The 21,805-nt window shown below is 46.5% G+C and overlaps 1 protein-coding gene and 1 long non-coding RNA gene across 10 annotated transcripts in view; one reads left to right on the top strand and one right to left on the bottom strand.

Annotated features, from left to right (window-relative positions):
- Window positions 1-21,805, top strand: part of CTNND2 (catenin delta 2) — a 1,073,049-nt gene that overhangs the window by 623,227 nt on the left and 428,017 nt on the right. The window lies entirely within an intron of this gene.
- Window positions 13,681-21,805, bottom strand: part of LOC112545295 (uncharacterized) — a 53,653-nt gene continuing 45,528 nt past the window's right edge. Inside the window, exons 4-5 of one of the 2 annotated variants that reach the window (XR_003088765.2) lie at window positions 15,008-15,075; window positions 13,681-13,819 (exon numbers count right to left, since the gene is read on the bottom strand). This is a non-coding gene — a long non-coding RNA (uncharacterized LOC112545295). Of the gene's footprint in view, window positions 13,820-15,007; window positions 15,076-18,166; window positions 18,281-21,805 lie in introns of those variants that run through there. The other variant, XR_012901792.1, reaches the window with a different exon arrangement.

Below are 21,805 nucleotides of genomic sequence, written 5' to 3' on the forward strand. Positions count from 1 at the left end.
TTTGGAGAAACAATCTTTATTCTGTTGTGTTCATATAAAAGCAATACAAAGAAAAGCCATTTGCTCTTCTATATATCACAATAAATAATAACAAATATATTGTGTACTTTTAATGTGTTCATATTAAGAAGTGCTTCTTATCTTTGGAAAACTTAGCAGAATTGTCTGCTAGAAATGAATCTCTGTTTCAAGATAATTAGGGTCCTATCTAGCTCCCTTTTCCACCACTGACTCTTCATAATACCTCCCTTTGTGTTCCTTTCCATACACAACTCCTTGTTGTCTTTCAAAAAATCTTCTTCCGAAAGTGCGCAAAGTGCATCAAAAAAGCGAAAGATAGTGTCCATCTCCATAAAAGGCCACCCAGAACTGCCTCAGGCAGGTCACCAGTTGCTTCTGAGTGCTAGTGCTAGAGCCTAGCAGAGATATGTGCTTAAAGGGACCCTCCTGGACAGCCGTTTCTCTGCTTCTGCTGTGTGCTTGCTACTTCTTCGAGGGACAGCAGAGCTCTCACAGTGCCTGCTGTGGTTGCCCAGCTTCTTTGGACGCCACATTTTTTTCCTTCGTGCCATGGAGCTGGAGCTGCCCCTGGGCATGCAACTTTGTGCCGTCTGCCTTCCTGGTCCTAAACTGAGCTCGACCCTGAGCTCATTCTGGGGACCCTCTCCCTGGGTGCGAGAGCAACATCCTTGCCACTGCAACCCTCAGCGGAGAGGTGTTTCTGGAGGTTGGAGACCAGTTTGGACTGGTGGGACTGGCTGGTCATGGAGCGGTGGGACGACCAGCAGTGGCTCCAAAACTTCCGCATGCAGAAGGCCACCTTTTTGGAGCTGTGTGCCTGGCTCGCCCCTGCCCTCCGAAGATGCAACACCCACCTGTGGCCCGCGATCTCCCTGGACAAGCAAGTCGTAATCACTGTCTGGAAGCCTGCCACCCCCGACAGCTACCAGTCGCTGAACAACCACTTTGTGAAGTCCACTGGCGGGACCCTCCTCATGGAGGTAAGGCACTCTCAGGCTGCAGTCCCTGTGCGGGGGAGAGGGGAGTCCTGAAAAAGGAGGACTCCCAGGGAAGGTCAGGGGCTGGGCAGTGGAGTGGGCGGGAAGCTCTGTCCCCGGGGAGTTGTGCCGTCCCACCCTCACGTAGCCCTGCTGGTGGGGGAGTTTCTCTCATAGGGGGTGGCTCCTGGGGTGCTTACAGAGAGTGAGGGAATGGGATGGGGGGGGGGGGTGGCTACCTCACAAGGGCTCAGGCACTCCCTTTCTCATTCTCTGTTTTTTGTGTTTGTTTGTCTCCTGCGGGTTGTGAAGGCCATCAATTCCATCCTGCTGTGCAGGGTCATCTACTTCGGAGACCTGGACCTGATCATGGCCGGATTTGCTGCCCTGGGGTTCCCCCAGACTACAGGGGAATGATTGATGGGACCCACACCCTGATCTGCGCACCTCAACATGAAGCGGCCCAGTACATCAACTGCAAGGGCTACTTTTCTATGGTGCTGCAGGCCCCGGTCGACCACCGTGAACAGTACGTGGACATTTTTGTCAGGTAGTTGGGCAGGGCACACGATGTCCAGATTTTTCAAAACTCCAGCCTCTACAGGAAGCTGGAGGTGGGCATATTCTTCCCCCACTGTGACTTTGCAGTTGAGGATGTGCAGATGCGGCCTACCCCCTGATGCCATGGCTAATAAAGCCTTATACTGGCAACCTGGACCCCAGCAGGAACCAATTTAATGCCCATCTGAACTGGGCCAGGATCCAGGTAGAGTGCGCCTTTGGTCGCCTCAAGGCTTTTTTCAGGTGCCTCCTGACCCACCTGGATGTGGGGGAGCACAACATCCCTGAGGTGTTGTTGACATGTTGTGTCCTCCACAACATTGTGGAGAGGAAGAAGAGGGAGGCCATTCTCCCAGGGTGGGAGGCAGACACAGTCCGCGAAGGGAGATCCTTCAAGCCGCTGCAGACAGCTGCCATCTGCCAGGCACATCAGGCCGGAGTGCAGATCCGGGAGGCCCTGAGGGAGAGTTTCTCTCAAGGACTCCAGTAACTTTCCCTAGGGCCTCCCCACAGGGGCCCATGGCTTGCTTCACTACCCCTTTTCCACCACAACGCCTCCCTTTGCCCCTTCCCTGACCTCTCATTAAAGACACCTGTTTGGTTTTGAACACGACAGACTTTGTATTTGTCTTTCAAAAAAACGGGGGGAGGGAGCTCATAACCTGGATGGGGAGGGGAGTTCAGAGTGGCATGGGAAGTGGCTGGATGTGCCACCTCGGGTGTGTGGACTTCGTCGGATTTGGCGTTGGGTGGGTCCTGGGATCACAGGGGGCTGGACAGGAGGGGCGGCTGGAGCAGAGTCAGAGACGGCAGGGAGAGGGGGCATGGGCATTGCTTGAGGAGCGAGCAGAGGCTTCACTTGGGAAGCAGGGGGAGAGGTAATGGGCATAGCAGGGAGGGCAGGATGGTGGTAAACAGGAGCAGCGACAGCCTCCGGGTGTGCCATCATTTCCCTCATGCTGGCACAAATGCTATCGCACTGCTGCATGAGCTGGCCCCACACACGGTTCTGCCACTCTGTGTCCTCCCTGATCTTCTGTGCCAGGGTTTGTTGCATATCGCGCAGGTCACTGACATACTGCCACATCAGGTCTTCCTGGACCCTGGCATGCTTTCAGACGGTTGGCTTCGGTGGTGTGGTTTGCCCCTCAATCCCAACTGGGGAGAATACAAAGAGGGAGAGGCGGTCAGTCATCCATGCAGACACAGTCCCTGAGGACGTGCCCTCCTCTGTGAGCAGAGACCAACACTCCTCAGGCCAGAGAAGAGGGCTGTCCTGAGAGCAAGGCTATGTGTGGGCTGCACAGCAGGCCCAGCCTCACAGGGGCCCAGAGGTGCCTAGGGATATGTCTACACTACCCCGCTAGTTCGAACTAGGAGGGTAATGTAGGCATACCGCACTTGCAAATGAAGCCCGGGATTTGAATTTCCCGGGCTTCAATTGCATAAGCGGGGAGCTGCCATTTTTAAAACCCCGCTGGTTCGAACCCCGTGCAGCGCGGCTACACGGGGCTCGAACTAGGTAGTTCGGACTAGGATTCCTATTCCGAACTACCGGTACACCTCGTGGAACATACCTTCGGGGACTATGCTGCCCGCTTCCACACAATGCCATCCATGGACAAGTAGGCAAATGAAGTGTCTGGCCACAGTGAGATCCCCCATCGGTGGCAGAGGAGCCAGTAGCAGCCTGGCCCTCCCTGGGGTCCGCACACACACCTGGGCCTCACAGCACTGCCTATGGGACTGGGTGCTGCCTTGCACATGCGGGCATGCCCATATGCTGTGTGCAGAACTCCTCGGTGTGTCTGAGGTCATGCCTGCACCTTTGTGGCTAGCCTGCTTCTAGCTGTGGCAGGTGGTGGGAGGGTGTGTCCCCCCCTCCCCGGGCCAGATGTGTGTGTGGCCTCCCTGGAGCCTGGGAGCAGGATCACGGGCATGCTCAGGGCCTGCCTGCTGAGTCTGCGTGGGGCACTCTAATGCTGCACGTAATTCCGCGTGCACAGAGTGCAGCACCATGTCCAGCCCAAGAAGGCCCAGTGAAACTCACACCCCTCCCCGTCTGCGCCCACCTCCCCCGCCCTGTGTTTATGACAAAGTGAGAGCACTCATCTGAAGATCCCTCCCTGGCATCAGAGGAGGCCTGGGAGATGTCCTGGCTCACGGGAACCAGCTCTAAGGAGAGCGTGATGGTGGCCATGTCGTCCACCTCCTCCTGCTGCTCTCCCTAGCGCTCTTCTTCCTCCTCCTCCGTGACCTCTGGCCGGGCGATGACGGCTGTATCAAGGCCAGAGTCCACCACAATGGGTGGGGAAATGGCTTCTCCACCCGCCAGGATTTGGTGCAGCTCCTGATACTAGGAGCAGGTGTGGGGTCTCTGGCCCTTGTGTATTCCTGGCCGAGCTCTTTGACCTTATTCCGGACCTGTTCCAAAGTGCGGGGTGGGTGTCCGTACTCAGGAAATTGGCCATTCGGCCATAAATGTTGGCATTCCACCGCTTGGAGTGGAGATCCAGCAGTGTCTCCTCCTCGTCCCATAGCTCGAGGAGGGACAGGATCTCCGCTCCAGACCAGGAGTGTGCCCACCTCTTGGTCCCCCTGGGTCGGTCTTGGAAGCCCTGGGGCTGCTCCCTATGAGGTCCAGTTGGGGTTTCGGGGTGCTTGAGGCTGGGACATGTTGGAAATGCCTGTGGCAGGCAGAGTGGTGCTGCTCCGAGGCCGGCTTCCTGCCACAAGGCTTGTCCAGGTTGCCTGCAGTTTTAAGAGAGGCCAGGAGACAGGCACTATAGAGTTGTGGTTACTTTGAACCGAGTGGCCACCAGGGCACCTGTGCTTTTTCCTGGAGGCCTCTTGTTTCGAAAGAAAACCCTCTTCCCTGTCCACACACGCCTTTTTCTGAAAGAGCTTGTAGAAAGAGGATTACCACTGTTAGAAAAATTCCTCTGTTCTTTCGATTGCAGTGTGGATGTAATTGCAGTTTTTCGGAAAAACGTCTGTTTTTCCAAAAAACTCTGTAGTGTAGACATGCCCTTAGGGAAACTACTAATCTTAAAGAGGCTCTAACATTGAGCATAAAATACTGTGGTAGACTCCAGATTCCCAGGATCATGTTGTAGCTTCCAAATATATGTATGTTATGTTTGTTTAGAGATATGTAATTCTTGTTTTTGTTTGTATTCTTTAAGTAATTTTCTCTTTTTACCTTATACAACTTTTACCCACTTGAGCATTGTGAGTAGTCTTTAATTCTGGGACAGAAAGTTCATGCTCTGATTTTTTTTACCACTCCTACTGTTCTTTCTCTGTTTTGGGACTTTCCTTTTAGTAAGCAAGGCGAAACACAGGGCTATTTTTTGAGGTTTCCAATAATGTGTCTTCATTAGTTGACTTGTCAGAGAGCATTCAGAATCTTAAAATTTGGCTTCGTTTCTACACCGTCTGGTGCCAAGCTGTTTCATTCCCAGTACAAATGATTTTTTCGCCCACTTGGGGAATAGAAATCCTGAGGCTTGTCCCAAAGTTGATGCAAGTACAAAACACCATAGTTGCATTATCTTGCTGTTTTTTTCTCTTATTTTACCACCAATTCTCTTCCTTCCAGTTCCTTCAATAATATTTATTAATTATCATTACAGTAGTACTTTGGGACCTCAATCAAGAACAGGACCCATTCTGTATTACTTATAGACATATTCTAAGGGACACTATCAACCAGGAAGAGCGAACAATTTAAATAGGGGAAAGAGAGAGAGAGTTGGAGAATAAGGGATATAACATAAAAAGGAGAGTGAACAAGGTGATGGTTTGCAAATCTCATGTTACTTCCATGAGTCTGTTTTCTTTTTCACATATATACAAATGGTAGGGTTTTGTTGGGAATGGATTGGCTGAACAGGGAAACGGGTCAGAAAGCATATAAGAGGAGCATGGACAACAAGGGTTGTTGAAAGACATGAAATGAACAGACTGTGAGGCTGAGCATGGAAGGAGTTGGAGCAAATGACAAATCAGCAGAGAGAAGAAAATGTCCAGAGTATAAAATATGCACAGGTGTTGGGCACTGATGGCATCATCACAGTCCAAAGCAGGTCCCTGCTTGAGCAGCTTTCCTCTGCTCCTGCTGGCTGAGTTTCTGGCTAGCTTCTTCTAACAGGTTCTTTTGTCCTCAAGCTCACAATACTTCAGGGAGAGGTGAGGTTAGATGGGCATTGTTGTCCCTAGGGGAAGTGGTATCCCCTGCACAGTTATGGATCTTAGAATTTTATGGAAGTGGTGAACCTGGCTGGGTCCCCATTCCCCCATTATTTTGTTGCTAAGAGAATCTTTGGTTAACTACTCCCAGGAGTAGGGATATAATAGTATACTGTAGTCAATTAACCAATTAACCAATAAGCAAAAGCTTACAGATTAATGCTATAGACTGCACGCATTCCCCTCTCCCCCTACTTGCCAGTACATTTTTTAGCAGGCTAGCCAGCAGTCAGTCTCAAGTCCTAGCTTGAAATGGATCTGGGACCTATCCCTCCTGCAGCTCTGCATTTAAAGTGTGTTCGGAGCCAGGTGGGCAAGCAGCAAGCAGCTCAGCTCAGTTCTGGCTTGCACTAGGGATGTAAAGGACTAGTCGATAAGCAAATGCTTATCGGAGAGTCGACAGCATAGTCAACTAGTCACTTTCCCCTCCCCCATGCTGCCTCTATCAGACAGGGGGAGAAGAGGAGGGTACTTACAAGCGGCAGTGCCACACGGAGCCCGGAGTCCTGCTTTGAAAGACTGCTTGGAGCCTGGGATCAGATGGGGACTCTCCAGCTGACCCTGGGCTCCATGTGGCATACCAGCTTTAAAATGTACAAGAGTTCCCAGTGGGGGCTCTTGTGCATTTCAAAGAGGAAGCGCAGCATGGAGCCTGGGGCCCACGTCGGTCTCTGAGTCCCCCGCTGACCCCAGGCTCCAGACGGACGCTTCCACTTTGAAATGTTCAAGAGCCCCTGTCATGATTATGAGGGTTAGCCAGCAGCCTGGGGATTAAGGGGTTAACTACACCTAGCCAGGTGGAGTGACCAGTAGGAATGTAGGAGGGAGTTTCAACCTGGGACAAAGGAATTTGGGTTTTTTCCTTTCTCCTTTTTTGTCTCTCTGAGTGAGTTCTCTGCAGCTACAGAGAGGGACAAGCATGTCTCTCTCTCTCTCCAAGGCACCATTCTCATTTTCTGTAAGTAGGGTAAAGTTTAGGCAGTTTCGTTAGGTTTTATTGTTTTAAGGATTGGGTATGGGATCTGAGATCTAGCACTGTTTAAAAGATGTTTTGGCTTTTCTTTGTAACTAAGTTCTAGGCCCATGGAGTTTCTCCATGAGTATATTTTGTTACCTCCCTATCTAGTCATTATGGTTGCAACAGGAATATTGTTGTAATAATAAAAGTTCTTTCTTTTTTTTTATTAACCTGGCAGTGGTTAATTGTGTGCCTTGATTTTTATTTTAGGGGTAAGATTTCCCAAATGATCTTTCCCCTGATTTGGGTGGTGGCAGCGGAAGTTTTATTCCCAAGATCTAGGTTTTTAAGATCTTGGGGGAATTTTTATACCAAAGCCTGGTAGATAAGGCTTTGGGGTACACTTGCTGGCCCCCACTTCTGCATTTATCATGCCAGAGTGGGGAAGGAGCCATGACAGCCTCCACTGGGGCTTTTGTACATTTCAAAGGCGGAATGTGGACGTGCCTATTGACTAGTCGAGTGGTCGATGGAAATTCCATCGACTACTCGACTAGTAAATTAATTGCTAATTAACATCTCTAGCCTGCAGGCAGCAGTGCACAGAGACCCCCCCTAACTCTTCCTCTTAGGAACCACCACCAGAGGGATGTGATGCTCACTTTCAAGAGTCACTTCAGGTAAACGCCACCCTCCTCACCCGCTCCCACACCCGGAACCCAAACTCCATCCCAAAATCCTTACCCCCTTCCACATCCTAAATGCTTTTCCCAATTTGATGAGAGTGAGTGAGGATGACACAGAGCGAGTGGGAATGGACTGAGCAGCATGCAAGGCTTTGGATCAGCTGCACCATGGAGAAATTGTACAGTCCTCTGCTGTGGCGCTGCTTGAGACAAATAGGAGCTTTCTTCTCCTTGGTCATAGTAACTACCGACCTCAAATCAATGGCAGTATGTTTGGCAAGTATTAGGTACCTGCATGACATTTTACATGACATTGTGGAGAGACATGTCTCTCCGAGTTCAATCATATCCTCCTTCCTGTTCAGCATGTGTAAGAAATTGCTAAATGAGATTATAAACCATTTTGGGCTGCAGTATCTTTAATATACCACTGACTCATACCTCCTTTTCACTGAAACAAGGGTTTGCATGTTTATTGCTCTTGAAGAGCAAAACAGAGACCTGTGTAAAAGTCAGCATGCTATGCCCCAACTCAGTTAAATTGAAAGTTTTGCTTTTGGCCAAGATACAGCACTTGAGGAGTTGAGAAGAAGTGATGTCAACAGCAGTACAGTTTGCAAAAAAGTGTTTAAACAGGTTGGTGCTGTCATATGCATCGGAGTCACCAGATAGTGGCTTTCCTTTGTTTTGTCTTTTATTATATCTGTGAACAACTAAAGCCCTGCAAGTCTGCAGATATCTACTTTATATCTGTATCCACAGATTTCCACAGCTCGTTTTTGTGGATACAAATGCACAGATACACATTTTGTATCTGAACAGGACTCTAAGAATGTCCTCTCTTTGGCTTTTGCTTTGTAATGCAGGTCAGACAAAAAAACATTTTTTTTAAAGGCCACAAGGGTCATAAAGTTTAACTCTTTGCCATGTGGCAGGATTTATTGCATCTAAACCACCCATGACAGATGGCTATCCTGCTTCTACTGTGCTGTAGTTTGATCCCGTTGCCTCTTGTCCTGTCCTCTGTAGCAAGAGAGAACAATTTTCTCCATCTTTTTATGGAGCCTTTCAAGAATTTGAAGACAATTTCATGTGCCCACGTTTATCCACTCTCTTCTCAACTAAACATATCCAGTTCCTTCACTCTTCACTCCTTTGGCATACATCCCATGCTTTCGATCATTTTGGTGCTTGCCTCTGGATCCTTTTCGGTTTCTCACATCTTTTTTATACAACAGTAACCAAAATTGGACATCGTACTGTATCTGTCACCTACCCGGGTCAAGTATTATCATCTCTCATGACTTGCATGCTTATGCCTCTATTAATGCAACCCAGAATTGCCTTTGCTTTTTGTTTTTTGCAACAGCATCATGTTTTTTGACACATGTTGAGGTTATGATCCAGCACAACTCCTATTCTGTATTTGTGTACTGTATTTGGTTTTTCTTCCCTAAGTGTATCACCTTACATTTCTCTTTAATTACTTTCTTTTTTGTGTATAGTCCAATTCTCCAATATATAAGGTCACTCTAAATTTTAGTTCTTTCATCCAATGTGTTCGCAACCTCCACTTGTGTCATCTGAAAATTTGATCAGTATGCTCTCTATGCTTATTGATAAATATGTTAAATAACATTGGACCCCATATAACATTGGATACCAGCTGAGCCCTCCTTCCAGTATGACATTATTTCATTAATAGTTACTCTTTGTTTGCATTTGTTTAATCAATTATGTATCCACTTAAAGACAGTTTTACTGAACCTGTATTTCTCCAGTTTACTTATGAGAATGTCATCTGGGACTCGGTCAAAAGCCTTGGTAAAGTCCAGATATATTATGCCTTCCACATTTTCCTTATCCACCAAACCAGTTACCTTGGTAAAGAAGGAAATCAAGCTGGTTTGACATGCTTTGTTCTTGATAAGTCAATGCTGGTTGCTGGTGATCACCCCTTTATTCTCTAGGGCTGTGTCTAGACTGGCAAGTTTTTCTGCAAAAGCAACTGCTTTTGCAGAAAAACTTGCCAGCTGTCTACACTGGCCGCTTGAATTTCCGCAAGAACACTGACGATCTCGTGTAAGAAATCAGTGCTTCTTGCGGAAATACGATGCTGCTCCCGTTCGGGCAAAAGTCCTTTTGCGCAAAAGCTTTTGCGCAAAATGGTTAGTGTAGATAGCTCAGATTTGTTTTGCGCAAAAAAGCCCCGATTGTGAAAATGTCGATCGGGGCTTTTTTGCTCAAAAGCGCATCTAGATTGGCAAGGATGCTTTTCTGCAAAAAGTGCTTTTGTGGAAAAGGGTCCGTGCCAATCTAAACACTCTTTTCCGCAAATACTTTTAATGGAAAACTTTTCCGTTAAAAGCATTTGCAGAAAATCATGCCAGTCTAGACACAGCCTCTGTATTTGCAAATGGATTGTTTCATACATTGGCTTCCAATCCTGGTTGCGGAAGACAGTGGACAGGAGTAAAGGGGAGATCAAGATGATAAGTCTGGGAATTTAGAAGCTGTAGCTAAAGCAGAATGCAGCTTTCCATATAACGAGTGTAGCAAACACATTGTCTCAGGTTTCCCTTCCTTTTTTCTCTGAGTGCAATTATAGCCACTGAAATCCAGAATGATTCTGGTGGGACCCAGTTCCTTGCAAGAGAGCTTTTGAGGTAAAATTCCTATTGCAGCATTCACTATGCCAGTTTAGATTAGATGAGCAGTTTTTGGTGTTAGTTGTTCTGGCACTTGTTAGAACATCAGAACTCATTCTCAACTTAGGGGCCCTACCTCTGGAATTTCCTTCCCATACCCAACAGCTGGAACCAGAATCTAGTAATCTTTGTGATTCAGTGTGGGAAATGCAAGATCTTTATTCTGATTTTGTTTTGTTTTAATTTTGTTTTGTTTTTAGTTCTTGACCAGAGTGGACAAAATTGATACTTTTTAAAAAGTAAAAAAACGCAACAGATTTTTTAAATGTAAATCAGATGTTTTATTTAAATTGGATTTTTTGATTTTTTTAAAAAAAAATGAATAAGATACTACATTTCTTTTTTTTTAAATAACTTACCATTTAATTTCATCATGATCATCCCACACATATGCTTACAGTCTCATAAAAATGAATTAATGGCTCTAGTCTGTTCAGCCTAACTACTAGCTTTTGCTTCTTGAAAGTTTTGGGCTTTCAATTTCTGTTTTTCAGCAGAATAAAAAGTAACATGTGCAAAGAAAGACACAAGCTGGATGAGATTGTTTTTGTTCCGTGCTTATGTGGTGATGGACCTTGGCCAAGCATGGAAGAGGAGTTAGTGAAGACATTGTCTTAAAGATAGTGAGATGATCTATAGCAGGGGTGGGCAATGATTTTTGAAGTGGCCCCATGCCGCACCGGAAGGGGCAGGGCCAGGATACTTTCCAGCTTCCCCACCCACAGACCATGATTGGTCTGGGAGTGGGGAAATCTTTGTCCCCTCCCCAGAGGTTCCCCCTAGTTGTCCATGCCCCTGGGGTGGGAAGAGACTTCCTGTGCTCCCCGTTCTGGCCCCAGGCCATTAAGGCTTGGGGGTGGGGGAGTGCCGTGAAGTCTCCTCCCATTCTGCCAGGAGCGCATGGTGCTTCTAAGTGCCACACGCTCCTTGCAGGGCAGAGGCAGGGGCAGGGCAGAGGAAACTTTGCACAGTCCCCCTGCCCGCAGGCCCTGATTGGCTAAGGGGTGGGGGAACAGCAGGGCCTCCGCAGGCTGGATCAACTCGTTTGGTGGGCCAGATCCAGCCCACCCCTGATCTATAGGAAAGGATGGAGGCAGCATAGAAAGGAACAGTGGAATGAACTGCAATGAAAAAGGGAAGACGGTGTTGAGCACACACACAGCTTCCTATATTCCTCCACACTTTTATCACAGAAAAACTGTCATGGCCTCTGGGCATAAGAGAGACCTTATCTGGGAATATTTTGAAGGAATGTGTTCCCTGTATGAAAAAGAAAAGTGTGTCAAGTGTAAACAGTTCAAGAAAATGATTCAGGACCTACTTGCAAGAATGAAACATCATAAGGAAAACTGTTTATTGGGAGAAAATGATGTGGATCAAGATGTGGATATGACTGAGTGGATCAACTGTTTAGTAACTTAAATAATTCACTTTGCAATGCACCATTCTTCAATACTCTCTGCCTTTTAGTATAAGTGTGTTTTGACAAGTAACTTCCTAAGTCAGGGCTGGCCAGCCTGTGGCTGGCGAGCCGCATGTGGCTCCTCCCCCCTTATATTGTGGCTCGTGAAGCCTCCCCCGAAATTGCCCCTCTGCCCCTAAAAACCGCCCCTTTGGCCCTTGGTTCCCTGTGCTCACTGTCAGGTAAAGCAAAATGGCACCAACAAGATGACGCTGGCCGACAGGAGCCTAATATGGCCAAAAAACCACCCAGAGTTTTGTTTAAAGAGGCAGCGGCTTTTTTTTTTTTTTTTTGTCATGGAGGAACACTAGTCACTTTCAGGAGCTGCATAGAATCAGGGCAGGCTTAGAGCCTACCTTGGATCCACTGTGCTACTGACCACAGTTTTAACTGCTCAGTCAATAGTGCCCCCATGGTCCCTTTTTGACCAGATGCTCCAGTTGAAAATTGTATGTCTCTCAGCCCTATCTGGAGGCTCTCTCAAAGTCTACAGAGATCTGTGGGATTGGATGCTTAAACATTATTGTTTTTGGGGGCAGAACTAGAATATTGAGCAGTTTCTTGTACTCTGTACAGGTTTATCCTATGGAGAGGAAGAACAGGCTCTGAGATACTCCACTAACTACACACTTCTCTTCCTTTTCTGAGCTGCATTTCTTGCAGAAGAAGTGTTAAGTTTAGGATCTACATGACATAAATTGTCTTTCTTCACTGTGTGTCTATTTTTGAGGTATTTTCTACCGCATGTGCTAACATTATCTTTCTGTTTCTCTTCTTGCTAAACTGAATGCATTGCAATAATGTTAATCTAAGCAAGAAAGAGAGCTAATACAGGCAGTCCCCGGGTTACGTACAAGATAGGGACTGTAGGTTTGTTCTTAAGTTGAATCTGTATGTAAGTCGGAACTGGCGTCAGCCGCTGTTGAAACTCATCAGTTTCAACCGCGGCTGAATCTGGACGCCAGTTCTGACTTACATACAGATTCAACTTAAGAAACCCAGGCATCCCCAAGTCAGCTGCTGCTGAAACTGATCAGCGGCTGATTCCAGGAAGCCTGGGGCAGAGCAACTCTGTAGTCAGCCGCTGGTCAGTTTCAGCAGCGGCTGACTTGGGGACGCCTGGGGCAGAGCAGCTGGGGTGCTGCTGGGTTGCTCCAGTAGTGCGGCTCCTCGGCGCTACTGGAGCAACCCAGCAGCACCCCAGCTGCTCTGCCCCAGGCGTCCTGATTCAGCCGCTGCTGAAACTGACCAGCAGCGGCTGAATCAGGACTCCTGGGGCAGAGCAGCTGGGGTGCTGCTGGGTTGGTCCGGAGCAGCGCTGCGGTACCAACCCGGCAGCCCCTAGCTGCTCTACCCCAGGGGTAGGCAAGAAAATCCTGGTATGCTGGGGGGGGGGGCACTAGCTGCACCACCCCCCCCCAGCAGACCAGGGAGACGGGGGTGGGGACGCCCAACTCCTCCACGGCTTTGCTTGGTCTCCCTGGTCTGCTGACCTGGGAGACACGGAGCAAAGCCGCAGAGCACACAGGCAGTGGGGCAGTCCAGGCGCGCCGCTCTGTCCCACTGCTGGCGTGCTCCGAGGCTTTGCTCCCCATCTCCCTGATCTGCTGGTCAGACCAGGGAGACGGGGAGCAAAGCCTTGGAGCACACCCGCAGCGGGACAGCCCGGGCGCGCTTGAGCTGTCCCCCTGCGGGCGTGCTCCGCGGCTCCCCGTCTCCCTGGTCTGCGCCTGGGCTGCCCGGCTGCCTGAGCCCCTCCGCGGCTTTGCTCCGTGTCTTCCTGGTCTGCAGACCAGGGAGACGCGGAGCAGCTTTTCTCACCCCGGAGTACACGGGCGGCGGGACCACGAGGTCCCGCAGTCCATGTCCTCCGGGGCGAGAAAAGCCGCGCTCGTAACTGCGGATCCGACATAAGTCGGATCCGCGTAAGTCGGGGACTGCCTGTATTGCAAAATAAGCTTTTGTTCTTCAAAAGTGAGTTGAATCTGTTATTATTATTATTGTGCAGATAAAAACCCAGACATTAAGCTGAAAAATAAAGTTCTGCTTTGGGAACGTAACATGATTTTATTTTGAAGTCAGAAACTGTCATGGAGCAGTGGTTAATCACCCAGGCAGTATACATGCTGTTGCCTGGCATCATTGTCTAGCAATACCATGCTGTCTTTGGAGGACTCAACGTTGAACTAGAGCAGCTAGTGAAAGGAAAGTAAGAAATGTTGATTTCCATTAGAAAATATTGCTGTGTGTTTCTGTTATGCGTGATACTTCATTTAAAAAAAATAACTTAAAATTTAGGGTTTTGTTTTATTTTGTTTTTTCAAAAAGCATGATGGAGAAAAGTGATCTGTCAACCTAATAAAAAGCTATATTTCATGATATTATCTTTTATTTTCTGTCTCAATTAAGACTGATTGCTGTTATTGGGTGATGATGGTTTTTTAGTGCGGGTTTGTGTTTTATTCCCTCCATCCCCAATTTAGCTCTCTGTCTCAGAAATGAATCAGGAACTATCTCTCCAAACCTGTTTGACTTTTAATCTGCTGGCTGTAGCTGGCTATCTCTGCCTCTTATCTCATTTTAGCTCCCAGGCATATTTCTCCTTTTCCTCTAGACATATATTTGTGATGAAATGTTTTAAGTAGGTGAATGCTTTGGAGTGGAATGAGGACAGTACCGTATTTTCCAGCGTATAAGACGACTTTTTATGCTAAAAAACATCCCCCAAAAATCGGGGGTCGTTATGCGCCGGGGCTTTTCTCGGGGGTGAGTACTCCAGGGCGAGAAAAGCAGTTCCGCGTCTGCAGACCAGGAAGACGTGGAGCAAAGCCGCGGAGGGGCTCCGGCAGCGGGGCAGCCCAGGCGCACCTGGGCTGCCCCGCTGCTGGCGTCCTCAGAGGCTTTGCTCCCAGTGTCCCTGGTCTGCTGGAGACGGTCCCCAGCAGACCAGAGGCACCGGGAGCAAAGCCGCAGCCATGGCGGGGTCCCGCGCCTCTGAGGCTTTGCTGGGGACCGTCTCCAGCAGACCAGGGACACCGGGAGCAAAGCTGGGAGTTGGAGGGGGTCCCGCGCCTCTGAGGCTTTGCTCTGGCAAAGCCTCAGAGGCGCGGGACCCCGCCATGGCTGCGGCTTTGCTCCCGGTGCCTCTGGTCTGCTGGGGACCGTCTCCAGCAGACCAGGGACACCGGGAGCGGAGGCGGGGGGGCGCTGGGGCACTGCCGGTTGGCCTCTTAAGGGGGGGTAGTCTTATAGGCGAGTATAAGACGAAAACCTATCTTTTAACTAGAAAATTAGGGGGTCATCTTATACGCCCAGTCGCCTTATACACCGGAAAATACGGTACCTGGAAAAGAAAACGCTTTCAAAAATATAAATGTACTTACTCTTTTCATGAAAGCTGCTGCATTTGTAAGGGTACAGAATTAAAAAGGTACAATTGTGATTTCCAGCTCTGAAAAACATGGAGGGATTATAAAAGTGAATATAAAAACTGAAGAAAACACATCTAGGAGTTTTTTTTATTTATTTATGCTAATCTGTGTTAAAAACAAGGATACATTTGGGTGAAAACAATTTGTCCTATAACCTAACACCTCAATGAACAAAGCCATTGTTTTAGGTTTAAAAAGTGTAGTGATAGAATTTGTATTAAATCCTCATACACGTTTTCACTTTTTAGCTTTTGCAGTATCGCTAGTGCAGCTAAAAGCAAAGCACACTGAAAATTTCACAAGAAAACCTAATGTGAAATTTCCAACCTGATTTTCAGACCAAAGAAATTTAGCATGCAAGATGTTTGAAGGAGCTTCATGTTTTCTGTACAGGAGATAATCTGTATTAAATCAACTATGCGAGGCATTTCTGTGTGTATTTATTAAAATTTTATGAATTTATGTCTATCATATGATCTTGAGACATTGCCTGCTTATACATTTCAACAAAAATCTTCTGTTCTTTTGACAGTGCTTCAGAATGAAACAAACTGAATGCATTTTTCATCTGGTTGATAGAAATCAGTCTGGCTGTTTGCTTGTCAGTAAAGGGCCTATAACACACACAAACCAGCCACCTGGGTGGTGGCTGGGGCGTGTCAGGTCATCTGAGTGCAAACCACACACAAGGCATGAGTAAATAGGCTTTACCTGGGTACTAAGAGAAACTGGGCAGGAAGTAAGGCTGCCAAGAGCCCCCCTTCCAAACCCAAGAACTTGTACATTATAGTGTGTGTTTGCTTTATTAGGGTCTAATAACGCAGCATGAGCCGGAACTGAGCAGGGAGATGCAAGATGCAGAAAATCTTCAGAAATTAGATGAATATGAAACCTAACGATATTTTAAAAAATACTGCATGATATCAAGGCCACAGACGGGGTGGGAGAGAGGGCAGTTACCCTAGAACCCAGCAATTTAATGCGCTACCATGGAAGCAGCAGAGGATGGAACCCCAGGACCTTGAGGCTACATCTAGACAACAGTGTTTTTGTGGGATACCAGAGGTATCCCGCAAAAACCCCACCGCATCCAAGGAACGTGTTTGCTCTTGCACTTTTTTTTGTGAAAGAGCAAATGTGCTCTTTCAGGGAGCCCTGTATATTTCGATTCATGAGGCATAAGGGCTCCACCGAAAGAGGAGGCTTTTCCACCATTTGGCCCTATCTAGATGGGGCCAAATGGCGGAAAAGCCTCTTCCGGGGAAAAAAAAAGGCAGAAAAGGCTATGCAAAATGTTGAGCACATTTTGTGTAGCTTTTCCCGCAGAAACGCTGCTGTCTAGACCTAGCCTTAAACTGCCACCAAAGTGCCACACAGTTCACTCTGGAGGGGGGTGTCTACCCCGAACTCTGCCCTTCCACCTGAAGTTCCATGCATTTCATGGGAGGGGAAGAGACAGGGGCTCCCACTCACCTAGCCAAGGCCCATCAAAGTCTGTCACCATCCCTGCATATGATCAGTCTGGTCAGAGTTTGTACAAGCAGTTAGAGAAACAGTCCCCAGAAAGGACTGCTCAAAAAAATGCAAAGCATCTGAAAACTTTAAATAAATAAAGTGGAAATATTAAGTATCAAATGTACTATTTGTTAAAAAATGAGAACCAATATATGTGGTTTACAAGTATTTTTTAAACTTATTTAAATTGCTAAGAAATACTATTTGGGGGAAAATATATCCAATTAAGAAGAAGGAACTCCAGACCATATTGCGTGTTCTGTTTAATACATGTCTTGGGTATGCTAGAGGCATTAGGTGACACACCCAATGCATGCATTAGCTAGTTCAGCCATATGGCCTGCTGTGTCTTACTGGTTCATTTAACCATCTGCCATGTAAATAAGGTTTAAAACTTGTATTCATTTTGAATGCGTGGGTGCACTGTGCTTTCTTTTCTTCTTGGTCTCCTGGTCCCCAGGGTGCTAGCACATTAAGAACATTATTCTGTTCTTTGACACATCTCAAAAATGTAGCTGTGTGGTATCTCTGTGCACTCAGAATCAAATAGTGTTATCCTGACTGAGCCCTTATTCAGCCAAAACTCCAACTAAGTCAATGGGGATCTTGACTGACTTGGGATATGTCCTTGGATTATATCACCATTATAATACCTCATATATATGTCATCTCTTTTTGTTGATGAAAAAACGTATACAGCAAATAGTTCTGCAGCACCTTATAGACTAACAAAAAATTTAGATGATATCTTGAGCTTTTGTGGGCACTACCCACTTCTTCAGATAAAAGTTGTGGATTCCCAGATCATGATTTGGGTGAGATTCCTGTATTAGTGTTGCTATCAAATATGGTTTATATTTCATCCTCTTCCATGCTCATGTTTGTGGTGATATTTTTATGTGCTTTTTTCTGGTTCTAGACTACTATTCATTGTCATTTCTTTATCATATATAATGAGACCAGTTTAATAGCTGAGGCAAGCTATATGGGATAAATAAAAGATCATTTGTTAAAAATTCTAGAGTTTAAAAAGTCGAGCTGGCATACATAGTACATGTCTGATCAGGACTATTGTGAAAAGTTTTTGTGAAGAAATAGATCATCCCAATTTCTCTTTCTCCACAGATTAATTTAACAGTATATATTGAGATATTGTAATTGGAATTGTAGTTTCCAAAATGCAGTGCATTGAAATAGTTCGGAATTTTCTCTATAAACTGAGGTTTCACTGTGTCAGTCGCTGTAAGAGACTTCCTGCATGTCTTGTTCCTGAGTATTACAAGCAAAAGGCACATATTAACTAACATAACATATATTGTACACTTTTTTATAAGGTAATATAGCATTTCATGACATGTCTCTCAGAGAATAAATATGCATGTTAATGAATTTTCATCTGTGGCATACCATTTGGGTCAAAATTGTCAGTGTGATGTATTACCCTCCACTGAAGGGCATATTACATTCCAAACGAGAAAACATGGCAGTTTTATTTTCTAGAAGATTGAAACAGCATTGCTTGGGTCCTTAACTCAAATAAGTTTGTTTTTCTTCATTTATATAATTGTTCTGGGGTTGAGAGCTGGGGATGAGGAGTTCAGTGTGCAGGCTGACCTGGGGAGAGAGGATAGCCCCAGCCCTCTCTCACTTCAGCAGCTTGGGCCAGGTGAGAAACTCCTCTCCATGGCCGCTGCAGCCATGCATGTCAACCTAAGAGGAAAAACAATTGAAGACAGTTGGTAGTTTTTCAAAAAGACATTACTAAGGGCACAAGAGCAAACTATTGCACTGCACAGGAAAAATAGGAAGTGTGGCAAGAGACCACCTCGGCTTAACCAGTAGATCTAGAATAATCTAAAAATCAAAAAGGAGTCACAAAAAGTGGAAACTAGATCAAAGGACAAAGGATGAATATAAGCAAATAACACAAGTATAGAGGGGCAAATTTAAAAAGAGGAAGACACAAAACAAGCCAGTCTAGCTAGAGAAATATTGGGTAACAAGAAAACATTCTGCAAATATATTAGAAGCAAGAGGAAGACCAAGGACAGGGTAGGCCTATTACTTAATGAAGAGGGAGAAACAAGAAGGCTGTGTCCAGACTCAGTGGTTTTTTCGAAAATAGTAGCCATTTTTCGAAAAAACTTCCCCTGCGTCCAGACTCAAGCCACGTTCTTTCGAAATTAATTCGAAAGAATGCGGCTTTTCTTTCGATGGCGGTAAACCTCAATTTACGAGGAAGAACGCCTTCTTTCGAAAGTTCCTCTTTCGAAAGAAGGCGTTCTTCAATGTAAATAGGGCTTCTTCGAAAGAGAGCATCCAGACTCACTGGATGCTTTCTTTCGAAAAAGAAAGCAGCTTTTTCGAAATTTCTCCATGCAGTCTAGACGCTCTCTTTTGAAAGAGGCTCTTTCGAAAGATGCTTTTGAAAGAGCCTCTTTCAAAAGAAGCCTGCAGTCTAGACATAGCCTAACAGAAGACGTGGTAATGGCAGAGGTGCTGAATGATGTCTTTGTTTCAGTTTTCACCAAGAAGGTTGGAGGTGACTGGATGCCAAATATAATGAATGCTAGTGCTAATAGGGTAGAATCAAAAGTTAAAATAGGAAAAGAACAAATTAAAAATTACTTAGAAAAGTTAGATGTCTTCAGATCGCCAGAGTCAGATGAAATGCATCCTAGAATACTCAAGAAGCTGATAGAGCCATTAGCTATCATCTTTGAAAACTCATGGAAGTCGAGAGAGATTCCAGAAGACTGGAAAAGGGCACATATCGGCTATGTCTACACTGCATGATTACTTTGGAATACTTTGAAATAACTTATTTCAAAATAGTGCGTCTACATTACAGGGAAGCCTGGAACTTAGTCTGAGGCAGGCTCCCTTAATGTGGACTTGCTACCTTGATTTAGAGCCCCAGGAAGCACTAGGCAGTAATTAATTTGAATGGCCTTGGGGAATAGCTATTTTGAAATAGCAGCAGTAGAGCATCCACACTCTGCTATTCCTGAAATAGCTATTTCAAAAGAGGCATTATTCCTCATGGAATGAGGTTTACAAATGCCAAAATAAACTGCCTGTTATGTCAAAATTATTTTGAAATAATGGGCTAGCTGTGTAGATGCTCACATAGTTATTTTGGAATAATGGACACCATTCTGAAATAACGCTGCTGTGTAGATTTACCCATAGTGACCATCCATAAAAAGGGAAATAAGGACAAACCAGGAAAATACAGACCAGTCAGTTTAATTTATATGCCAAAAAAAATAATGGAGCAAATGATTAAGGAATTTATCTGCAAACATCTGGAAGATAATAAGGTGATAAATAATAGTCACAGATGGATGGATGGAATTCAAAGAACAAATGGATTTTAAAAGAATAAATCATGTCAAACCAATCTGATAGCTTTCTTTGATAGGATAACAAGTCTTGTGGATAAGGGGAAAGTGATTAGGGTGGTATATCTAGACTTCAGTAAAGCATGTGGTTCACTTTCACATAACCTTGTCAATAAACTAGAGAAATACAAATAGCTGGAACTGCTCTAAGGTGAGTGCATGACTGGTTGGATATCCACTCCCAAGGTATGTCTACACTTGCACCCTCTTTCGAGAGAGGGATGCAAATGCAGCTGAGCACAATTGCAAATGAAACACGGATTTGAATTTTCCATGCTTCATTTGCATATTAGCGTTATGGCGCTATTTCTAAATAGCGCTATTTTGAAAAAAGAAACATTGTCTAGATGCGGTTACTTCGAAAGAAAACCCTTCTTCTGAAATAGCTCTTATTCCTCCTACAATGAGGTTTACCAGTTATTTTGTTTTTGTTGCTGCATAATTCTAGAACCCAGTTTCACACAAGTATATGCTAGTGAAGGTTAACAACTGACGAATTGTACATCTTGATAAAGCTGAATATTCCTGACATAAGCCTCCCCAAAATGTAATCAGAGAAACTTCTTTCAATGTTTGTATTAATTGGCCATCTGAAGTGATTTTGATTAGGTTTTTATAATCTTGCATAGAAAAACTGACTGGCTTTCCTGTTATACTTAATGGATTTCAAATCCAGTCATTGTTGTCATTTATGGTCAGAAAATACTTCATGATGTTTGTGTATAAATCACAAAGATGATCTGCAATGTTCTGGCCAGGAAAAAGAGTACAGGAGAAAGCTTGGGGCAGAGTTGTCTGGCCAGGTGGGAGGGTACAGGAGGGTTTTCGCGCAGGGTGTCTGGCCAGAAGGGGAGGTACAAGAGGGGACGTGGGGCATGGTGTCAGAGCAAGCTGGGAATGCAGGCTCTTGGCAGGGGGGAGGGGAGTGAGGGGGATATGGGTGCGAGGTCTGGGTATGAGGGGGATTGCTTACCTGGCTTGGCACCCTGCTGCAGCAGGGAACCCCTTCAGGCAGCATGCTCTTGTTCATGGAGGGGTGGGGAGGAGGAGGGAGGGAGCTCAGTCTCCTCCCCCCGGCCCATGCAGCGGGGAACCCGGCGCAGCTGCAGCACCAGGCCATAATTCCTGCTGGCAGGGTGGGGGGAGGGAGGGTGTAGAAACTACGACCTTCCCCGCCAGATCAAACTCTGACACTTCCCCAACATGATGGGTAGGGGTACAGGGGAGAGAGAGCAGCAGCATATGGAGGGCAGCGAGCCGAAGCGCACCCCGAGGGTGGGAAGGGGCAGCAGAGCCCGAGCCAGGTTCCGTGCAGGCAGCAGGTACAAACACGTCAAGGTCCGAGAGTGGATCCTCGGCTCTGGCCACTCCTCCCCCTCCCTCTCTCAGCAGCAGCAGCAGCAGCTGCCACTGTAAACACTGCTGCTTGCACATGAGAAGATGGCTGCAAGGCACCAGGATAGGGCAGTCCTGCAGGGTGAGGAGGGGTCTTGCCATACGCGGGGGTGGGCAGCCACAGTAGGTGGTGGAACGATCACCCCAGAATCCTATCCTCACTGGCAAAACCCCAATGGGAGCTGCCTGTGGGTTCTGTAGCGTGCGGGGGAGCAGACTGTTTTCTCAGAACCCCAAGTTCCACTTCACAGAACCCTAGGGTTCTGTGGAGCACCATTTGGGAAAAACTGGATTAGTCAATAAGGGTGCCTCTGCCTTTCAAGTGTAGCAACAGCCCCAAGGCTGTTGCTACATTCAACGGCAAAAGCACTGTGGGGAGCATGGGGATAGCGGGGGTCTCAAGCAGTCCCCTGCTGGCTCCAGGCTCCATGTGGCG

This window comes from Pelodiscus sinensis, chromosome 2 (assembly GCF_049634645.1).
Source record: "Pelodiscus sinensis isolate JC-2024 chromosome 2, ASM4963464v1, whole genome shotgun sequence".
Classification (NCBI taxonomy): Eukaryota; Metazoa; Chordata; order Testudines; family Trionychidae; genus Pelodiscus; species Pelodiscus sinensis.